Here is a 20,833-nt window from a genome sequence, read left to right as displayed (position 1 = left end):
AGCACACCGGCGGAGCAATCAATAAGCGCAGAGTTGGTTGCCAGAAAATCCAGCCCAAGTATGAGGTCGTGGGGACATGTGGCAAGGACAGTAAACAGGACGACCACCTGATAACCGGCAACGGTAAGCTGAGCTGTACACATCCCAATGACAGGAACGGTGCCGCCATCCGCGACTTGTATCACATTGGTCAAGGGTGGCGTCAGAATCTTCTTCATGCGACGACGAAAATCCGCACTCATGACAGAGACGTGAGCGCCTGTGTCGATCAAAGCTTGAACAGGAGTGCCATCAACATGTACTTCAAGTGTGTTCTGGTGTAGACGTAAGGGGAACAGAGGATCTTTGGTTAACGTCGACAGGGCAGCTTCACCTCCAGAAGCTGCGCAGCCTATTTTTCCGGAGACATGCAACGGCTAAATGACGGCGAGGGCGGGCGGCGGCGCGTTGGTGAGCGAGATGAACGGCTTGGAGGCGGCGACGATGGGAAGGTGCGGCCATAGTGCTCAGGGGCGGCGAATGCTGAAGACTCAGTGCGGTTCGGATAACGGCGATTCATTGTGTGGAAGGGGCCGTTGTAAGCGGGATACTGGCTAGGAGGAGTAGAGGGCCACTGACTGCGACAGTAACGAGCAACGTGGCCTGCACGACCACAGCGGAAGCAGATCGGCTTATCATCTGCTGTTCGCCATTCAGAAGGGTTCCTGGAACGAACAGGGTACTGACGGCGGCGTGTTGTCTCAGAGGCTACGGAGGTGTCAGTATTGTTCATGGCACATACAGTGGAACACAGACCCAGATTGGCGAATTCCTGGCGGACAACGCCCTAGATCAGGGCGACAGCTGGGGCCGGTGTCTCGGACAACGTCGGTTTATGGGCAGCCGAGCACACAGCCTCGAGTTCGCGTCGGACGATGCGTGTCACATCGTCAGTTGTGGATGGCTCAAAAGGGGTTCCTTCGCAAGACGATGTTGCAGCGGTGTTGAGGAGACGATGGAACGGGTGCGGAATGCGCCGACTCTTCGCTTGTTCCAGGCGGCGACACTCCTTAATTACGGCGTCCATGGTCGTGACGTTGGTTAAAACTAGCAGATTGAACGCATCGTCTGCGATACCCTTCAAAATGTGTGAAATCTTGTCAGCCTCGGACATGTTGTGGTCAACCTTTTGACACAAGGGTAACACTTCTTGAATATAGGTCAAGTAGGGCTCGGTTGACGTTTGAGTACGTACGGCCAATTCTTTCCGTGCAGCAAGCTGTTGACCAAATGGGTTGCCGAAAAGGTCACGGAGCTGTTGTTTAAACATGTCCCAGCTTGTGACTTCGGGCTCGTGGGTCTCAAACCAGACGCGAGGGGTTTCGTCGAGGTGGAAGATGACATTTGCCAGCATAACGGTTGGATCCCAGCCATATTGCTTGGTGATGCGCTCGTACATGCTGAGCCACTTGTCCACATCGATGTTGTTCTCCCCGGTAAAGGTGCCGGGGTCACGGGGTTGCGTTAAAGCGACGTACTGGGTTGTTGTTGTCGGAGATGTTCCCGACGTAGCTGGCGAAGGCGTGCCTTCACCCGGAGCCATGGTTGCAGATATATGGAGGCGTCCACTGCGGAGCTCCGTCGTCAAAAAAAAAAGTACCCCGCAGCTCCACCAAAAATGTTACGGGGAAAATACAATACTGAGTCAGTATCAAGCCACAGCACAGCTTACAACACAACGTCGACTTCACCTCTTTTTCAGCTCCCTTTTCAGGGTATAGCCCACTATGCCCTCTTAGCGTAGGTAAAACCACGCAACAATATGCGCAATCTCACGGCAATAAAGAACGCTGGGCGATGACTGGCAGCACTCGTACTTCACGTACGTACGTACATTTCAAAATGTAGACCAATGGCTAAAGCATCGGCAGCTTACGAGCACAAACACGTATTTTGGCCGTGGCTTGATGAATCATTTTAACATACTCAGCAAGTTTCTGGCGGCGACACACCGGGGAAACGTGGTGAGCAACAGAGCGGCGACAAGGAGGCAAGCACAAAAGAGCGCCGCAGCGAATAGATGCACAGACCACGGCTCGTGGTGTCACTGTTTATACTACTTTCATTCACGCGCTGTACAAAAATCGCGATCGGCCGTGCGCCAGTTTCTATGGCGGGTTGGCATCTCTCGCGCATCTCTCATGGTTCCCGTGTTCCTTTAGCACACTTCACATCCTTCATCTGCTTCATCCGCTCAACAATAAGTGGATACGCGTTCGTTCCACGCACTGTGCAGGCCCATTGGCTACCAACAGGTTTTATAAACGCTGCTGAGTAAAATAATCACGGGAGAACACTGCGGAGCTAAAAACGCGGAACGAAGAATGGCTGCTGTCCGCCACTGTTCGGTACCTACGGAAACGCACATGCCATCGCCGCTACACAACACGGCGCGCCACATAACCATAGAAACGGCGCTATTGTGTACAGGGGATATGGCCGATAAGACGTCATTTCCGCCACATAATGCTCCCAGTACGCAGGCTGCGCAGGCCCTCTCCTCAGTTCTTTCCTTCCTCCGTGGCATCACTATTGGCGGCGAGGAGTTACGGAGTCGCCCTCTATCGGACGCGCCTCGATTGCGTGCTAGGCAGGATGCCGCCGGCGCGCGCCCCATAGGTTTTGCTGTCGGCGCTCTACAAAATCACCTCGCGGAAGCCCTCCGGGACATTTCTGCAGGTACTTTCGAAAAGAAATATGTTCTTTTATGTCAAAATAATAATTTTCGACGAACAGAAAGCACAAGATAGTCTACAGTCGCTGTCTCTCTGCAGAAAACCGAGCACCCGCTTTACGCGGTCACCGCGTTGGAGACCCCTGAACCGGTTTCTTGCGTGAAAGGTAGTCTCTTGCTGAGTGCAAAATAGGTGAAATATCTCGTTAGAGTAGAGTAGACTGCCTGTATAACCAAACAGAGCATAACAGAAAGAAACCTCAAGCCAGCGATCGCACGGGTTCGCGACGACTGACGGTGCCTCTGCATGTATGAGCGTCTGCATGTATACGCTCGTACTGATGGTTTCGCTTTTGCTACGAGCGCGTTTTGGCACCATGCTGTGAACTTTAGGCCGAAAAATATGAGAATTTGTGAGTACACAAACTACTGTTGCGCGGACGCTATTAGAGCCGTTCAAAAACAATTTCATTACAACTAGGCTTCGGTGCGCATGGCAACTTTGTGATGTGCCGTCCCGAGGATTCAGTTTTTTTTTTCGGTCTAAATTCGTGTACGTTTCAATATCATTTGACAAGTTGTCTCGCAATGCGTATTGATCGGCCTTCTCAGCGGGCCAATGCCGCGCTTCTGTTTCTTTATTCAGTGCATTCGTTTCGTTTGGTGCTCAAACAAACTTCAACAATCAGCGCAAGAACGGACAAGGGACAAGAAAGGGAACATAGACGTCCCTGGTCCCTTGTCCGTTCTTGCGCTGATTGTTGAAGATGGATTACCAACTAGCCCAATCTCAAATTTTGCTCACACAAAACGTGAGCAAATGCGACGCCATTTTTAATGCTCCTTAATTATCGTTTCATTTGCATTCCAGTGAACTTGCCGCTCTTTCTCATCAACAAATTCATAGACCAAAGCTTCACCACTTCGAGATTGCCGGTGGAAGGAGAAGTAGACCACGAGACCGAGCATGGTAGTAGCATGCAACGACAAGGAAAAGAAAGAAAATACAGTAACCTTCGCCGGACTTGTTCTGCAAGCGTCGGCCGTGAACTAGGACCCACGTGCCCTTGAAATAGCGGTGAATAAAATAGAAGTTATTGCAGCAACCAGCAGCCGCAAAACAAGATAGTAAATATTTGACGAGTACCCCAGCAATTATGGCAGCAGTGTCGTGTTTAACGCCAACAGGGTGGCATCTTTCCGACGTAAATAAATGAGGCTCTAAGAAAATACATGGGGTTTGAGAGGCCCAACGTCAGGTTGAGAGTGACACGAATAAATCTGGGCTTTTTAGCACATAGTGTTTGCGTCAGGGGAACGCAAGTTTGACTGAAGAAATGTTATTGCCAACATAAATGCAGCCGCAGCATTTGACTCTCTCGCTATGTACGTCTGCCAGCAAACGTCGCGTAGCTTATGAAGGCGAAAGCCAGATGCCTCTTCAAACAGGAAGATTGACCGTCGCGGCGTTAAGACGAGTGACGCAAAAAATAATCGTCACGTGATGAGGTCAACATATGACGTAATCATGACGTCACAGACCTCCTAAATTTTAACTTATTATGACATCACCATGACCTGACATAACGTGTTGTCACATGATAACGTATTCACACGACATGGTCCCTTTGCATTGCCTCCGTGATCGGGGATGGCGTTATCATTTGACGTCATCATGACGTCACAGATCGCCAAAATATGTAGCGTCATTATGCCGTCACATAACGTGACGTCACGTGATGACGTATTGAAGGTCATGGTCTCTTTGCATTGCATCCGTGATCGGTCACGGAGGCCGTGCAAAACTGCGTTAGTTGAAGAACGCTTTTGGAGGGTGGCGCGGGAGAATCAATACATCGACTGACAAGAAGAAGAAGGTGGCTTTCGCCTTCTAGTCATCCTTGGCGAATGCATAAGGGACCCTGTGTGTTTTTATAGTCCACGTATCTAAACAATGACTTGCGCATCTGCAGCCGATTTTGGGGATGTTGAGCAGGGGGCCGACGATCAAGAGGTCGCACGGGAAGGTTTTGAGATGGTATCGCACGTGGTAAAAGGTAGCGCCTTTTCCATGCTGTGGCAGGTAAGCATCATTTGCCAGTGGGAAGCGCGCGTGAGCCATCGTCTCAGTGCGCGCTGTCTGCTACTCACCGAACTTCGCAGGCCCGACGCAGTAACGAAAGTCTTCGTCGCGGAAGTGCTTGTTGCACACAAGACTCGTAGCCGATGGCTACTTGCCGGTTCTTAGCTTTACAACCCATGGTTCACGCAGTTTCTTGTCCCGCGGTTTCCGGTGCAGGCTGGCACTGGGCTCCGTTGCGTAGGCCCGGCACTGCGGCACCGAGCGGTAGAGCCCCATGTTTGTCGCCTTCGGAGGCAGCCACTGTATTAAAATGGTTTCAACTGAGTAGACAATGCGAGAAATCTTCCGTATTTGAACAGACCGCAGCGCATGTGGTACTTGAAACTCGTTTTCAAAGCACGCGGCAGCGCTCCACAAGCAGCCGACGCGGCCGCTGAGACCACGTGATCCTGCCAAGCACGTCACGCCGACGGTGGCGCCGGCGTTTCGAGTGGTGGGCCTCGAGGCCAGACGCTACGGGACGCCGACTCCACCAACGCGAGACGCCGGTCAATTTTCGCGTTTGACGAGGTATGGCTTCCGCCTTTTTCGGGGCAGGGACGAGAAGAACAGGGCCATTTGCAAAAAAATCGGGCGAAGCTTGTACTAAGCCGCGCAAGGCTTAAAAGAGCGAGACTGGGTGAATCTTAAGACTAATCTGGTTTCTTCTAGGTTGTTTCTAGGCCTTAGTTAGTGAAGGTAGGTTGTTTATAGCTTGCTTCGTAGGCCTTCCATCGCTTCGGGATCTTCTCGCACCCGCCGTTGCCTTTCCCGTTCCCTAGTATTCCCTCTTTGTACGTACTCGGGGTCTTTGGCTCGATGCCATCGCTTCGCATCCATCTGTTGAGCTAACAATTGCTTTCTTCCTCTTTAGTGGAAGTTGTGTATAGTGGTATTTACCGAATTTCTGTGGCACATCCCCGTTTATGACGATGATGGTTTTCTGATAGGCCTGGCACATACCAGTAGGATGACGATAGATTTATTTTTCGTTTTTAGTACACAAGCGGTGAGTAGTGGGATTTACTCAATTTCTGTGGCGCATACCCGTTTATGATCACGATAACTTTTTGGTACGGGGTGAACAAGGAACGATTAGACGAAGACGAAGTGTTGCTGTAGCTGAGTGTTTGTCGTTCATCTTCATAGTTTTCTCTTAATTTCGCATTTATACGGGGAGCATAGTTCCCTTTTCGGCGGAGATGGAAGTGGACTCACCTGCACGCCCACCCGATTTGCCGGCGTCCGCGTCGGCAGCCTCAAGGAAGCGGAACTGCGTTTCCAGTGACGGTGAGGCTACCCTTATTGACACTGCCGAGAGTGCCGACAGCTCCGACGACGAATACGTGACCGTCTTGAGCCAGAAAGCAAAGCGGAGGATGCTCCCGGCATCGGTGGACGCATCTGCTGTGAAGGCCCCGCGAAGCCCGCCGAAGTACACCGTCCTCTTCTTGCCTACGCAGCCATCCATCAACATGAGACTACTGAACAGGCAAGCTGTGTCTTCAGAGCTCGAGTTACTGTTGCCGAACAGTATTGAGGATATCAGAGTGAATCCCCGGAAAAATGTTGTAGCAGTGGACGTCGCTCAAGCGTCAGCGTTAGATTCACTGAGCAAAGTCGCCGTCCTCGGTGGCATGAATGTTCGCACTATCATTCCGCTAGGAACACAGGCAGCTACAGGCGTCATATATGACATTGATGTGACCATCTCGAACGATCTGCCGATTCTCATTAAGCCTGCTAATGATGGGCCCCAAATACTCCAGGTGTGCCGTCTAGGAAAGTCGTGATGCGTGAAGATTGACATTAAGAGTGATCGCCTGCCGTCACATGTTAAGGTGGGTCATTTCCGACATGCTGTGCGGCCCTTTGTTCCTAAGCCGCTTCAGTGCCGAAAATGTCAGAAATTTGGTCATGTGAGCGCCGTCTGTGGAAATTCTACAACATGTTCTCGTTGTGGTGCACCACACTCTGCCGACAACTGTAAGGCTAATTCCTATATTTGTCCGAATTGCCAAGGGCCCCACGACGCCACATCAAAAGAATGTCCGAAAATAAAGCAGGAAATTTCGGTTTTGAAGAAAATGGTGAGGGACCGTTCGACTCACCGAGAAGCGGTTGCTGTCGTCAGGCGACATCGTTCTCGTCGCAGACGCTCATCTAGAAAGTCTGCAGGTATCAAGCCTGCTGTAAAGCCTCCTTTCGTTGAATCGGCCTCATCAACACCGCCGAACAGAAGGAACACGCGCACTGAGAATGCTGTTTCTGGAAAGGACGCTGTGGAAGAAACATGGCCATCACTCCCAAGGATAACTCCTACAGAAAAACTGGAACGCGCACCGGTAGCACCACGCTCCGCATCTCGCCTAGATGAGGTGGCAGAGCGTGACCGTGAAATTTTGATGATGATCAAGTCTCTCATCAATGCTATTCGCACGCTTGTAGGCAATACGAACACGCCTACAGCACGATGCGCAGTGCAAGTATTGGATGCCCTGAGTCCAGTGCTTGCCAACTTTGCATAGACACAATGGCTCGTTCACTGCCTTCATTCCGAGATGAAGTACGTAGTGCGACAGTTTTCCAGTGGAATGCCAGAGGACTTAAATCACGGATCTCATGTTTTCGCCAGTACGTTTTCCGCAACAGGTTTCCTGCATTAGTAATATGTGAACCAAATTTGTCAAAAGCGATAAAGCTCTCTGGCTACGAAGCCTTCACTTCATCGACTTGTGGTGAGCCCAGCAAAGTAATTGTGTATATCCGTACAGACTTAACCTACATTCCACATTTGGTGCAACCCCATAACGAAAATCAGTACGTGTGCCTCCGCGTTGCGCAGAAGAAGGTAGCCTTCACGCTTATCGGCGCCTACATCTCACCATCGGGTCGGTTCGACGGTGAGAGACTGCATGACATCTTGATGGCGACACCTGGACCCTGGATTGTTACTGGTGATTTCGATGCTCATCACTTGCTTTGGGGTAGCACCAAAATTGATTCCAGAGGCCGGAAACTTGCTGAATTCGCCTCACTCCACGAACTTAACGTTATGAATGACGGCAGTCCAACGTATTTACGTGGTTCGAAATATAGCAGTTGCTCGGATCTTGAATTGGTGTCACGGCGATTCACTCAACAAGTGCGATGGTTCACTGATATTGAGACTCACGGCAGTGACCATATTCCAACGTATTTGAAGGTCACAGGTTTTACAACTTCCTCCTCATCAACTTACAGAAGAGTTAATTGGACAATGTACAAGACAAAGGTGGAAGAGGCATGCGATGATACCACGTGCGGCCTCGAGGAGGTAATTATAAATGTGATGGAAACGGTTAAGTGCGCCTTTACGTACGTATCAAAACGTACAGATTTCGATGTGGAACTTGAACGATTACGAACGATTCGTAGGCGGGCTGAGAGGAGATACAGGCGCACTAACTCGAAACATGACCTCAGAGATGCTCGACGTCTACAAAAGAAAATTCAACGTCGAATGGACAAACTGGAGGACCAACGGTGGAAGAAATTTTGTGAATCAGTCGATCCTCGCAAGCCTATGTCGCTTATATGGAGGACGGTGCGTGGCCTTGGCTCGACTCCACAACAACAACATCCATTCAGCACATTGGCTCTCCATCAAGGCCGTCTGCAGGTTGACATTGCCGAAGATTTCTGCGTGAAGATTGCGGGCAATGTGGTCGCCATGAGTGACGAAGTTCTCGGTGATGTTCCTGTAGCGCGCGTCTCTGAACTGAATGTGCTTTTCTCACTCGAGGAACTAGATGCGGCTCTAGCCACCTGCAGGCGTTCATCGTCACCTGGGCTGGACGGTATTACATACGCTGCTTTATGCCATCTTGGAAGGCGCGGCCGAGACCAACTGCTGAAATGCTACAACCAGTCATGGAACGATGGCGTCGTTCCCGAAAGGTGGAAGTCCAGCCGTTTGGTACCGCTCCTCAAACCTGGAAAGTCGCCGCTTGATCTGGCATCATATCGACCCATTGCGCTGTCCAGCTGCGTGGGGAAAGTAATGGAAATAATGGTTCTGACACGTCTCGAGTGGTACCTAGAGCGCTACAATATATATTTATAGGCTATGGCTGGTTTTCGAAGAGGCCGCTCTTCTATTGATAATATCATCGACCTTGTAACCTCTGTGCAACAACAGAAATACCTCAAGCGCATCTCGGTTGCAATGTTCCTCGATGTGAAAGGTGCATATAACAACGTAACGCACGATGCCATCCTCGATGCTTTGGCGAACGTTGAAATTGGTGGAGAAATGTTTCGATGGACTCGGAGCTACCTACTGAGGAGATCCTTCTTCGTGCATACTGCGGAAGGCCGCACCGTTGACCATTACACCACTCGTGGCGTTCCACAAGGCGGGGTTCTCAGTCCTACGTTCTTTAACCTCACGATCATTGGCCTTGTCCAAATTCTACCTCGATCAGTCAACCTCTCTGTATATGCTGATGATATATGTATCTGGGCTTCAGCAGTGACACGACCCCAGGTACGCGCACGGCTCCAAAAAGCAGCGAGAATAACGTCGATGTACCTCCTTGCTCGAGGCCTCAGAATTTCCACCGAGAAGTGCGCCTTAGTCCCTTTTACCCGCAAGCCCATGATCTGGTATCCCGTTTCCATCGACAACGTGAGGCTTTCGTATACGAGACGTCACCGATTCTTGGGCGTCATTATCGACAGAGATCTTTCGTGGAGTGCTCACATCTCACACTTGAAGAAGAGGCTCACCTCTATCACACACGTAATGAGATTTCTCGCTGGGAAAACGTGGGGCACATCAGTGTCATCTATGCTTCAGCTGTACAGAGCGCTCTTCTTGGGATATTTGCGGTATAGCACGCCCGTGCTTTCCAACGCCGGAAAAACTAACACCCGGGTCCTGCAAATCATTCAAGGCCAAGTACTGCGCACATGCTTGGGGCTACCTCGGTGTGCTAACACAGTAGCAACGATTGCTATTGCTAAAGAGCACCCGATCACGACATATATAACTGTCGACACACTCCGGGCACATACCCGCTACATATCCAGAGTGCCTGACCACCACCTCGCTAGCTTGCCACTAGAAATACCAAAGGCAGCGTTTTCCAAGGTTGTTGCGGCTAACCAGCATTTCATCTCGTGGAGATTCTCGCCCGCAACAATACCACTATCTCCGGAGTGGTGCATGAAACGGCCCACTGTGCACCTTGAAGTGCCGGGGATATCTAAAAAGGCAAGCCTGTCATCTGCAGCCCTCAAGCAGATCTCATTGGACCTTTTGCATTTGTCGTATGCTAACCGAATACATATTTACACAGACGGTTCGGTCTCGGGAAGTTCGACAGGTGCCTTTGTGATACCATCTCGATGAATCACCGTCAAGTTCAAGACATCACACGTCACGACATCTACGGGCTCCGAGCTCGCCGCTCTTCGAGCCGCTATGAAGTTTGTTATGCAAGGATCCCCTAGTAGATGGGCCATATTCTGCGACTCCAAGGCAGCCCTTCAATGCGTGCGATGTCAACGACGTGGAAACTACCACCAGTTGGTGTCTGATATCAATGCAATTTGTCATCGCGCCGCTAATCAAGGACACGACATTGTTTTACAATGGCTGCCGGGTCACTGTGGCATCAGTGGTAACCACCTCGCTGACGACGCTGCCCGATGTGCCTACGATGGAGCGCCCACACTGTTCATACCCTTGTCAAGAGTAGATGCAGCTAGAGAACTTCGTCGCATCGCGCATAATGCCACGATTGCGCACTGGAATTCTCCGCTTAACTCCAATCCTCGCCCTAAGAACCTTGAATCATTACTCCAGCTACAACTGCCATCCAAGATTTCTCGACGTGACGCTACAATGCTGTGACGGTTGTGGATCGGTGTAGCGTTTACTAACTCATTCAGCCATCGCATTGGCATGGCCGATTCATTCATGTGCGAAAGCTGCAATTCTATAGAGACTACTGAACATCTCTTGTGCCACTGTGCCCAATTTGAGGAAGATCGCCGGACTCTCCAGTGTACCTTGGATAGAGTGGATGACCGTCCCTTTAATGAAGCAAAGATCTTAGGAGCCTGGTCGCGCAGCATATCAGCCCAGAAAGCCACACGAGCCCTACTGCGGTACTTGAAAAGAACCCTATTGAGCGACCGCCTGTGAAACTCGGCACTGTGTGTGTGATGTGAAATGTGTCTATCCTTCTCTCTCTCTCTTTTACTCCCCTATTCCTCCTCCCCATGTGTAGGGTAGCAAACTGGACGCATTGTCTAGTTAACCTCCCTGCCTTTCCTACATTCCTTCTCTCTCTCTCTCTCTTGTTCAACAGCTTTATTTTTTTTAAAAAACTCACGCTGTCACTTATGCATTTGCTTAAGAAGATTAGAGGCCGAAAAAATCGGCAGATCCCACGCAGTGTGCGAATCGAGGTAATGCGAAGCAGCCAGCAAATAGCTGCATACATCGTCTTGTTTGTCATTGAAGCTTATGAAGTCATTCATGTCGTGACGTCTAGTTCGCTATATATCGCGAGATTGTCATACATGCACGCGTGTATAATCTGGTATATGCCATGCTAATTAAACATATATTCTGCTACGTATATACGATGCCTGACCTGGTATTTATGTTCGTCACGCACTCTTGTAATGCCATACCAATTTAGGTATATATCCAGTAAACAAAATGGCCGGGAGTGCACCATGAGCGTGGCATCTAAATCATACCCTACATGACATGCATGTCATGATTTTCGTGTTACCAGCTGTTATTTATGTTCGTCACACAGTCACGTCGCGAGATACCAATTTTGGTATATATCAAGCTAGCGAAACGGCCGCGATCGGACTATGAGCGTGGCATGTAAATCATGCCGTAAATGATATGCATATCATAATTTTCAAGTTACCACCTGTCATATATGTTTGTCATACAGTCACGTCAACGATACCTATTTTGGTGTATATCAAGCTAGCGAAACGGCCGCCAGCGCGCCATGAGCGTGACATGTAAGTTATGCTGTGCATGACATGCGTGTCATGATTTTCATGTTAGCTCCTGTTATTTGTGTTCGTCACACAGTCACGTCGCGCGATATCAATTTTGGTGTATAGCGAGCAAGCGAAACGGCAGCCAGCGCACCATTAGCGTGGAATGTAAATCACGCTGTACTTGATATGCGTGTCATGATTAGCACGTTAGGACCTGTCACTTGTGTTCGTCATACACTATTGTCACGCCATACCAATTTTGATATATATCAAACTAACGAAACGGCCGCAAGAGCACCAAAACCATGGCATGTAAATCATGTCGTTCATGACATGGATATCATAGTTTTTATGTTATGACCTGTCATTTATGTTCGGCATAAAGTCACGTTACGGCATTTTGGTGTATATCCAATTTTGGTGTATATACCGATTTTGGTGTATATCCTATTATATCCTATTAACGAAACGGCCAGGAAAGCCCAAAGTCGTAGGCGGCTAGATAGATAGATAGATAGATAGATAGATAGATAGATAGATAGATAGATAGATAGATAGATAGATAGATAGATAGATAGATAGATAGATAGATAGATAGATAGATAGATAGATAGATAGATAGATAGATAGATAGATAGATAGATAGATACGCTCAAACTCGCAAAAGTTCGCTAAGAAATGCTTCGCATTTAAAACCATGTCCTTCTCCTCAGTCGATTGTATTGCACCCTCCTCCCCCGAAAGCTTTCTACACCCAACGCCGCTCTACACTGCTTCCCTGATCGGAGGAACTGGACGCTTTCTGCGCCTCACGTGGTTGTGCAGTGCTTCCGCGATCGGCCTATCTATGACTAACCGACGATAACACCATGTGATGCCGTTAGCAATATTGCGTTCTGTGACGTCATTACATCATAGGATGACGTCATCCCATAGTGACGATTTTTTGCACCCCCCGTGTTGACGCCGACGGCGACTTTTCGCATTTGATGAGGCATCTAAGGCTTTCCCCTCAATAAACCGGAACGAAACTCACGTTGACCGCAACTGCTGGAACTGTGAAGTCCACAGAGATGCTCTGCTGGAGCTTCGGATGTGAAATAATGCTATGGAGGTTTGAAACCGCACTTTTACGAACGAATTTCTAACCACTTCTGATTCTGAACGCAACGTGAGAAATGTAAAATAAGATATAATCCAAACAAGGAGGTACTCGGACACAAAATGGGTTCTGCATATCTTCACAGGACTCGGTCATCTGTTAACGAGGTTTAATCCGTTTAACGACTCACGTCTTTACGAGGACGTAATACTACGGGGAGGCTTACTTCGCCTTCCGCCGTACCCATTGCGCATTGAGACAAGCCGCGTAATCAGTTGCCTTTTTTATTTCTTTTCTTTCGTTCCTAGAGGAAACCAAAGCGTTACGCTAATACCAATACCGCTCACAACATTGCCATACGACCACAAACGAGACAAAGCAAGCGGCAACATCTGCTGTCTCAAGCAGGTTGGACGTTGCAATAAATCAGGAGTGTGCTTGCCTGAGCGCGTTGGTTGCACATAGCGAGCAGCGTTCCAGCCAATTACTCGGACGCGAACAGAAAGACGCACACCGCTTCTGTTGCTAGTCCACCGGGTTCACTTAGTACATCGGGTGCGGCCGTGTTCAGTTGCTAGTCCAGCGGTGTGTGGTACGTTTTTCTGTCCTCGTCCAAGTAGTTTGCTGGAACCCTCCTCGTTACAATAACCACGAGAAAGGATCCGGCGGCCACCGCTCGGCGGTGCCATGGCAGGTGAAAGTTCCGAATATTGTACTAAAGCACTATTATGCGATAGCTATATGCAGCGGTCTCTGTACAGACAGGGGGGCTCAGAAGCTATAGCTCGCGTTGAAACAAAAGGTGAATGACTTGCATTACGGTGTACTCTACTTTGGCAGAGCTGTATGAAGCTGTCCTTAACTGCGTATTAAAGGTATTCGAGAGATTAGTAAACACTAGACTGCAACGACATCTTGAAACAAACAACTTGATGCCTGACCCCATGTTTCGCTTCAGACCACATCTTTGAACACAGGACATTCTCCTGCTTTTAAAAGACGAAGTATTAACCAAAATCCCCAAGGCAGGAGAACACATTGTCATGGCCATTGACATAAAAGGGGCCTTTGACAACGTAAGTCACAAAGGGATACTGGATGGACTAGCTGAAACCAACAGTGGTAAAAGGACGTACGAGTACGTCCGAAGCTTCCTTCACCAGAGAACAGCAGTTATCAACGTAGAGGATACTGAATCCAAAGTCATCCATCCTCCTAACAAAGGAACGCCACAGGGTGCGGTCATTTCGCCTACACTCCTCAACATTGCCATGATTGGACTAACCAAAAACTTCAAGAAATTCCCGACATCCGTCATTCTCTATATGCGGATAATATAACATTATGGATAACAAAGGGCAACTTGGGTGAAAAGGAGGAAAAGCTCCAATTGGCAACCAATATAATAGAAACATATACGAAACAAAGAGGACTACAGTATTCGACGGAGAAATCAGAACTAATTCGCCTCTCAAAAAACAAGAAACAAAGAACAGATCTGGGACTCAAACTCGAGATCAGGCTTGAGGGGAAGGTTATTCCGGAGAGGTCAACACTTAGAGTGCTGGGAATGTGGCTACAATCGAACAACAGATCTCTCCACACTTTAAACACGATACGAAAAACAACGCAGCAGATTAAACGCATGGTAGCCCGGGTGGCTCATAATCGGACAGGGATGGGGGAGCAAGACACCCTCAGACTCGTGAAAAGCCTGGTAATCAGCAGAGTAATATACTCGCTACCTTACCATGCCATGAATGGGGAGGAAAAGGAAAAGTTGGATCAAATAATAAGGATGGCATCCTCAAGGAGACAGCCTTGAGGTTGCCACGCAACACTTCAAATGAGAAGCTTCTATCTTTTGGCCTCCACAATACATTTGATGAGCTAGCAGAGGCCAAACTCATAGCGCAGCGGAGCCGTTTGGCGCAAACGCAAGCCGGCAGAGCTCTTCTTCGTAGAGTCGGCCTGGCAGAATGCATACGAACTCATCGAAGCACCAAAGAGCTACCCTGCCAGGTCAGATGTGATACCCCAAAACATGGATCCGACATTACATGCAGGTAGGAGAAAAGCTAGAGCAGAATACATAGACAAAACCACGAAGTTCTTGGACACTGCAAGATTCACGGATGCTTCACCCTACAGTGCCAACGCAAAGAATATGGTGGCGGTTGTTGTAAACAGAAGAGGTAAAATCACGGCCTGTGCTTCGGTTTCCCGAGCAACCATTATAGAAGCAGAAGAGATAGCCACTGCTTTAGCTATAAGAGAAGGTATGGAGCGCAACGCTCCACTAACAATTATCACAGACTCTCAGGCCGCATGCAGGAATTATCAGAAAGGAAAAGTCGGCGCCAAGGCACACCGGATACTTACCGAAAGCAGCAGAGAACTGGACAGTACCTATACCCAAACAATACCTTGGGCCCCGGGACGCGAGGGTGTTACTGGGAACCTCTAAGCAAATGAGGCGGCTCGAGCTTTCACTAATTACCGAGCTGCCGATAGCAGCGTCGTAGAGGACCCGACACCCATCGAACCTAGTTACAAAGCGGTCCTGCCATATTACAGGGATTTGAGCAGACTCTACCCAGCACCGCACAAGAACCTTTCAGCCATGGATTCTGCGGCGTTACGTAGGATCCAAACGGACACATATACAAACATTCATAGAATACATGTGTACTACCCCACAGCATACAAAGACACATGCCCATGGTGTAGGAGCACACCGACACTCTACCACATCACATGGAAATGCACGGCTCATACGAAGAGCAAGAGGTGGATAACACCAGATTGAGGTGGGAGGCATTGCTGTCCAGTCCTGCCTTCGGTGACCAGCTCAGGCTGGTCCGGAGGGCCGAAAGGATGGCGAGGGCCAGCGGTGCCTTGGAATAGGGGCCCGACCACACAGCGTTGCCTTGTTTTCGAGGCAACGAAGTCTCGCGCAAATAAAGTTTTGTTCTTCTTCTTCTGTGCTCAAGCACTTCGGTGGAACGGCCATTGAACATTGCCAATGAAGTGCTTACAAAACATGACATGGATATCATGATTTTCATGTTATGGCCTGTCATTTATGCTCGTCATAAAGCCATGTTACGCCATACCAATTTTGGTGTACATCCTAACGAAACGGCCAGGATAGCACAAAGTCGTAGGCGGCTAGATAGATAGATAGATAGATAGATAGATAGATAGATAGATAGATAGATAGATAGATAGATAGATAGATAGATAGATAGATAGATAGATAGATAGATAGATAGATAGATAGATAGATAGATAGATAGATAGATAGATAGATAGATAGATAGATAGATAGATAGATAGATAGATAGATACGCTCAAAGTCGCAGAAGTTCGCTAAGAATTGCTCCGCATTTAAAAAACGGGTACGTCTGTGGGACAACAACATCGAAATGCAAATCTTGCCGAGCCCGAACAAGAGATTCGATGCAGTTTCTAGTGCAATGAATTCTATTATATTGATGCTTGTGAGTCATTTTCTATTTGGCCTACTGAAGCGCAGTCTCCTGACCGCGCATTTGAATATGGAAGTGGAAAGTTTCATAGGTGTTGCATTTGCAATAGACGAGGACTAATGTTGCAGTTAACCATGTCGGGAGTATGTGCGGTGCTACATGACAAATATACATCTTGGATCGTCTTTTCATCTCCAAATAATATGCTGTCGGCGATGTTCAAATTCGCACAGTATGCGCAATTATGTGTTAGTAATAAATTGCTAACTTTATTCGGACCCAGGATTGTCCGACACTGTATTTCATTCAGAAAAATCAGACGTAGCGTTAATGTGAAGGCACGTTCAAATTTGTAATTTTCACTGGAATGCGTTCCTTTTGCGTTAAGGGAACTGTAACGGGAACTCGTTTTAAAATTGGGAAGGAACAAGGAATTAGCTTTAGAGGAAAGTGTGCAACACTATCCCTTAGGGAGTTTGAACCCGAGACAATTTGTTCGAGTGAAATACTTCACTTCGACAAGAAATTGAGAGAATCTTTCTGTTAGGGGCATGTCTGTCTCATACGAAGCTCGGTGCTCTCAGGACAACACTATGCCGAATGGCGGACATATTGCGATCGGTTTTAATTAACAAAGAACACCGAGATACCCTAGGGTGGATATCAAGCGTGTCCCGACAGAGCATTAGTTCCAAAGTCAGTCACATACCGCGCTGCATTATTTTGAATAGCTTCAATCTTATTAGCAGTAAGTACTAAGCCACAGTCCTATAATACAGCAGCATAGTGCAAGCTGGGCGAATATTAGAAAAAAATATTATTTGTTTGACTTATCTGATGCTTTTCGGAGTTTTCTTTTCAAAAAGTAATGTACACGGCCCGTTTGTAAGGTTCAGAATCAGGTTACCTGAAAATGCAAGCTTCCAGGACGTCTCAATAGCGGCGCAAGTCCTAAAGTTTATGCCAAACAAGAATGACATACCTATTACTCGGCATCCGTATCGACGTTCCGCAATTTCCACAAATAAAATAATCCAGAAGTTAATCAGTCAATAATAAAGGGTCCGTGCAGCAGTCAACCCCTTTGCAAGGAATTATTATCTTTCCAAGTTATTGAATCACAACAATCTCGGAGTGTGTTGCGTCACAAATCTCTTTCAGCGAAATTGTTTTGAATTAGTCAAGCATAAGCGGAGTTACAAGGGTCTCTCGCGTGTTCCGAGCGCTTTCCCTCTTCTTTCTTCCTGACGAGCACACAGGAAGCTGCGCAGGGAGGCATGATAATGAGGCACGAAGCTACGTCATCACGCGTCATGAGCTTGAGCACTTCCGACAAGCGATATTTGGCTGACATATTCAAGGGAGCGTCGAGCACAGATTGACACCCTCTTACGTCTACTTAGTTTCCATTGTTGCAGGGCTTCTTAATTGCGAACCATTTCATTATGAAACAAAAGTGCCCTGATTATATTTATCATATTTTTATGGCAGTGCTGGCAGCGAGAGTCCCGGCTCGTTGCCAGGCGATGGGACGATGGGCGATGGGGGAAGAAGAGGATGATGGCCACAGGAACGCTCGCAGCTCACTCTCGACCGCCGCGGACAGCCTGTCGCGGCCGAGCTTTGCACCAGTGAAGACGACTTGCTGGGCGTCTCGGCCTCGTCGCTAAGGAGTTCTGGTAGTCGGCTGACCTAGAACCCTACACTATCTATCTATCTATCTATCTATCTATCTATCTATCTATCTATCTATCTATCTATCTATCTATCTATCTATCTATCTATCTATCTATCTATCTATCTATCTATCTATCTATCTATCTATCTATCTATCTATCTATCTATCTATCTATCTATCTATCTAGTTGCGCCTATTTTGCTGCCGTCGTCATTTCGCTGACTCTCTCTCTACAAGAAGTCATGGCATGACATGAGTATACCACGAACATGAATGATAGATCATGACACCCGTGTCATATGTACTACGTCATTACATACATGAGAAGCAGCTGTCTTTACGCCATGCTGGTTTTTTTGTTAACTTGCTACCTACCACCCCGCTGAGTACAGCCGGCCTCTCGTGGTCTCTCCTTGCATCCCCGAAATTTTCATAGGTTTTGTAGAAGTGCCTTCGCACAGAAGAGGTACACGACTTGGAGTACTACATCTTGTACAAGGCGGTCGATGTATGCTGGCGTCCTTGAACTAAGTGCTGCGCAGCTCGGGGCAGCCGAGAACTCAGCGGCTAAGGTTGTGTCTAGTGCATAATAGGAATAATGTGAATAATGCTTTGAAGTAGTCCTTGCTCCATTACGGGGGAGGTGTGCGCAGCTGTCCTCTGCGTTCTGCCTGTGTTTAGAAAAAGTTTATTTCATCACAGGACGCTACTAACAGTTGGGTCAAAGACAGTAACATATACAAATGTCTAAGCACTACATACATGAAACATTTTTACACAGAAGTCCAAGTCCACTGGACGTCTTCAACACATGCTACTGTGGGCTAACATACACTTACAACAATCCTATTTTCACATAATATACATGATTTCGTGAACATACAAGCACATATGTACAACAGATGTTATGGTGTAGGCAATACATGAGGAATGGCAGAGGGGGGTGTCCTTGGAGCCAATTACAGGAAACTGTATACTTAGTCCTTATCCCCTTCTACCGCCATAGTTTCACAACTCAATCTCGTGAGTTCCCGCTAACTACATCGTTGATACATGTCTAAAACTCGAAATAGACAACGGATGAATACACTTTCCTGCAATGCATTGTCTCATTTAGCAAAGTGTCTTACTAGGTCCCCTGAAAGTAAATTTTTCGCCCTTTCTTCTTGCTCAGAACTATGGATGAGAGCGACAAGCGGACCTTAATTGCATTGCGAATCACACTGTCCTCTACTGGTGGTTAATCGTGGAGGAAGGAAAAAAATCACAGCATATCCACGGGGTGAATGATGATGAGTGGGGCGAAGCTACGGAGGGAATCATCTGTAAACCGTGAAACTCTTCCGTGAAATGCGCCCAGTACATAATATAAAGAGTGTGAAACATCGTGTATATATTAAACATCAAACTTTTATTGTACTGTTGGTTTACGTGGCCCCTTCATTATCACTTGTGATCGGTGAAATGCAAGGAAGAAGTCCGCTCCCGAGCGAAAGAGCGCCAAGAGCGACCGCATTCCCCGCTCGCCCTGTGCGAATTAAAGGCAAGGCTAGAGGGAAGACAGGACGCGCGTTCCACGACGCGAGGTCGGTAGCATGCCCAACGAAAGCCAACGGAACGCGATCGTGCAAGTGCTCCGGCTTCGCATCGCCTCATGGTTCCATTTAGCGTCCCAAAACCAAATATATTGCTCAAGGTGCGCCTTGCGTTTTTCGTAGAAATAATTTCTTTATCATGTACATTAAGACGAAAAGTTGAAAGCTCACTAGAGTGTATCGCCAGCAAAGTATGTCTTTTAGTGTGATTTAACTCTCGTACGGCAGGGTCCTCGCGCCGTTGCCGGTCCACCTCGCCCGTTGACGATCGGGCGAGGTGGCTACATACAACTACTACTACTACACTTTAAGAAAAACATCTGGCGTTCTTTCGTTCTGCTTTTACAAAACATCTGGCGTCTTTCGTTGGTTTATTTCATCAGTCAATGGCGTTTTGAACAAATTTTTTATTGTTTAATCACGCACAGGAGAAATCTCACCAGGCACTACCTTGGAGGTAAACAATGGCTGCTAATGGGAATGAGAGACAGAAGAAGTCGGCTTTTAGCTAACACTTACACTTCTACTTCTACTAACGTTTCCTACTGGAACATGCCAATGGCTGCTAATGGGGAATGAGAGACAGAAGAATTCGGCTTTTAGTTAACGCGCACGCTGCGAATTTTTTATTGTTCAACAACGCACAGGAGAAATCTCCCACCGGCACCACCTTGGAGGTCAAAGCGTAAGACTTGTTACGGACTACTACGATAACGACGACTACGAGGGACGAACGGGTGCCGCCTTAAGGAGCTTCGCCCCTAAAACTGAGGACGGGCCCTGCCGTCATTCTCTGTGAAGCCTCGGTGAATCCATAAGCCGGCCATATTTTAGATGCGAAGTATGTTATGGCGGAGTTCAATCCGGTCGTGGTGGTGGTGTGCGGCGTGACCGCCCTTACTGCGCATGCGCATACCTTCTCCACTCACCCTCCCCCCTCCCTCTTTCCACATCCTCTTTCCACTTTCCCCTCCCCCTCTCCCCTTCCCCATCTCCACTTCCCCTCTCCCCTCCCTCTTTCCACTCTTCCTCTGAAACGCGGGCTAGACATGCCGAATTCTCTCCTGCGGAACGCCGCCATGAGCACCAGCGCACGCGCGTCCCCTCCCCCT

This window comes from Rhipicephalus sanguineus, chromosome 10, assembly GCF_013339695.2.
Source record: "Rhipicephalus sanguineus isolate Rsan-2018 chromosome 10, BIME_Rsan_1.4, whole genome shotgun sequence".
NCBI classification, from domain to species: domain Eukaryota; kingdom Metazoa; phylum Arthropoda; class Arachnida; order Ixodida; family Ixodidae; genus Rhipicephalus; species Rhipicephalus sanguineus.
This window is presented reverse-complemented; position numbering follows the sequence as displayed.